General features: G+C 46.2%; 1 long non-coding RNA gene across 1 annotated transcript in view; it reads right to left on the minus strand.

The window, feature by feature from the left end:
- Positions 1-905: 905 nt before the first annotated feature.
- LOC311593310 overlaps positions 906-3080 on the minus strand; it is a 3049-nt gene continuing 874 nt past the window's right edge. The window contains exons 2-3 of the long non-coding RNA XR_014777655.1: positions 1761-1881; positions 906-1581 (exon numbers count right to left, since the gene is read on the minus strand). This is a non-coding gene — a long non-coding RNA (uncharacterized lncRNA). The remainder of the gene's footprint in view (positions 1582-1760; positions 1882-3080) is intronic.

A 3080-nucleotide genomic window follows, 5' to 3' on the forward strand; every position in this document is an offset into this window, starting at 1 on the left:
GAAGGGCACACTTGGAGATGAAAATCTGTCTACACTTTCCTGATGTCCCTGTGTCTCACAACGGTGTGCCAGAGCCATGAGCCACAGCGAGGCAGAGCTGGAAAAGGACACCATCTCGAATGTGACACTCATTGCCTGCCCTGAGTTTCCCTTTGTGTGACCTCAGTTGGATACCAGGTTTGTAACCAAAGCCAGGGGTTATGTCCCATGTGGCACATGTGACTTGGGGACCCTAAGCAGAAGCAACAGCAAGGTGGAATCTTCTCCTAAATTCAAAAGTGCCATCCCCCCAACTTTCGGAAATGATTCAGATAAACTGTGATTTATTTATAACATCCTTGGGGCTAGAAAGATAGCTCAGTGGTTAAGAGTACCTGTGGTACAGACATGAAAACTAGAGTTTGGATACTAGCAGCTGTGTCACAGGCTGGGTGTCCCCCACGTACCTGTCAATCTGTCCCTCAGCAGGGCAGCCAGGAGACTTGCTGGGGCTTGCTGACTCTCCAGGTTTAGCAAGAGACCCTAACTCAAAAGCAATAGGTGGAAAATGATAGAGAACACCTGATGCCCCCTTATGGTGTCTGCACCCCCACCTACGTGTACTACACACACACACACACACACACACACACACACACACACACACACACACACACAGGAATTCTGGTCTGTCTTTGCCATTCGCTCAGCGGTGGGAGTTATGAATCTGTCAGCATTTCCATTATTGCTTCTTCCTGGCAAGGCCTCTGTCTTAGTCACTGAAAATTGCATTGTTCTGGATAGCAGCAGCATGAAGGCAATTTCCTTCAGCATTATAGCAGCTGCATTTTTTTTATGGCAGTCCGTGAGTGTGCAAGTGATTTGAACAGATTTTGAAAAATTAATCCGTATATTGCAGCCCGCTTTCAAGTGGATATAGCTCGCCCTCAAGACGGGATAGATGGGGTGCAAAGGAAACTCTCGTGGTGCACATCTCAAGAAACAGACCACCGTGGCGGCGACAATGGATACCATGACCAAGAAGCAATGTTTGGAGGACATGTAGCAACCCCTTTGGCCATGTAGTATGTGTCTCTGGGACTCAATGTGTAAAAGCGCGGGCAAGAAGATGCGGCCTTCAACTTTGAGTTTATTTGGATTACGTGTTGCAGACATTGGAATCTTCCCGTCGAGTTACGGCAGTACAATGTTGAAAGAGGCTCTTGGGCTGTATCATAGCATGCCGCTGTGGATGCTTGTCCCACAGCCTCACATCTGCTGTTGCATAGCAACGTTAAAATGAGTGGTTTGAATCGGCACTCTGTTGAGAAACTCACGATTCTGGCTGTGAGCTGTTGGTTCCGACCTCAGCTTGGCGACTCTTCTGCGGGTCACACCTGGGCTCCCTCGTGTAGCTACAGGCAGCTAGCGGATCAGCCGGAAGCAGCTTGATCTTGTAAGGCTCCTTTCACGTGTCTGGCAGTTGATTTTCAGTGCAGAGAAACTGTTCGCATCGTCTTCTAGATGACTTCAGGCTTTTCACTTGCTGCTGGGTTCCCGAAACGGAAAGGATGGCAACTGCCAGCACAAAGCCACTGTCAGCTAAAGCAAAGCATATGAAGAAACTCGCATTCCAGGAGATAGACTACTGTGATCATCACTTGGTGGGAAGGACAACAATATATTAATAAATTGAATTATGTGCCTCTTTTTTGTTTGATTTTTTTGACAAGGCACGCTGTCCAAAATAGCCTACCTGGGCTCTGAACTGACTCTCCTACCTCAGATTCTCAGGTGCTGAGTGGGAGTAGAGTTGGGTGTCATTATGCCACAAGTTTAATATGGAGAAACGAGGGTCCCATTCTACGAGCTTCATGTAGGAGCCCCTAGTATTAGTCTTGCCTAAAAAGAAAGAGATAGGAATAGGTCGTCTGCATGGCACCTCTATATAATGAACCAAGTGCTGGGCATGGTGGTGCACACCTGTAATCCCAGCACACAGGGAGGCAGAGGCAGGCGGAGCTCTGAGGGTTCGAGGCCAGTCTGGTGTACAAAGTGAGTCTAGGGCAGCCAAGACTGCACGGAGAAACCCTGTCTCCAAAAACTAAAAACCAAAACCAAAAACAAAAAAACAAAACAAACAAACAAAAAACCAAAAAAACAAAACCCGAGAAGTTACCCTAAGAATGGAGTCACCAGACTGCCCAAGGTCGCTGCCAGTGATAAGAGGCAGAGTCCTCTCAGGGTAGCACTTCTCTATCCCACAAAAGTGTTCAACCTGAGAAAGGTTACAGTACAAAGAACACTGGGCTTTCAGTAACACATCTAGGACAGATAGATTTAGAGGGCTAAGGGAAGGCAATGCTCACTGTGCATGTTCATAAGGTTAAGGCGTAAGTCAAGCTAGGAGGATTTGTTTTGCTGTCTGTCTATCTATCTATCTATCTATCTATCTATCTATCTATCATCTACCTATTTATGTGTATAAGTGTTCTGCCTGTGTGTGTGCGTGTGCGTGTGCGCGCATGCGCCCACATGCATGTGTCTCTGCACCACTTGCAAGCTTGATTCATGCAGAGGACAAAAGAGGGCATCAGATCCCCAGGAACTGGAGTTACAAACAGTACGAGTTACCACATGGGTGCTGGTAATTGAGCCAGGGTCCTCTGAGAGAACAGCCAATGTTCCAGTGCCCTGCTGGGTGGAGTCTTTCAGATGACCTCTCTGGTAGGCCCCCTTCCTGTTCCTTCTCTTCAGCTGTTTGTGGTGTCTGTTCTATGTGCCCCTTCTGAATGAGAATTAAGCATCTTCCCTAGGGTCCTCCTTGTTACTTAGCTTCTTTAGGTCTCTGTTTTGTAGTGTGGTTATGGTTTATCCTGTATTATGTGGCTAATATCTACTTATAAATGAATACATATCACGCGGTTATGATTATCCTGTATTATGTGGCTAATATCTGCTTATAAGTGAATACATATCATGCAGTTATGGTTATCCTGTATTATGTGGCTAATATCTGCTTATAAGTGAATACATATCATGCAGTTATGGTTATCCTGTATTATGTGGCTAATATCTGCTTATAAGTGAATACATATCAT

Source organism: Acomys minous (genome assembly GCF_964271855.1).
Source record: "Acomys minous genome assembly, chromosome: 1".
NCBI lineage: Eukaryota > Metazoa > Chordata > Mammalia > Rodentia > Muridae > Acomys > Acomys minous.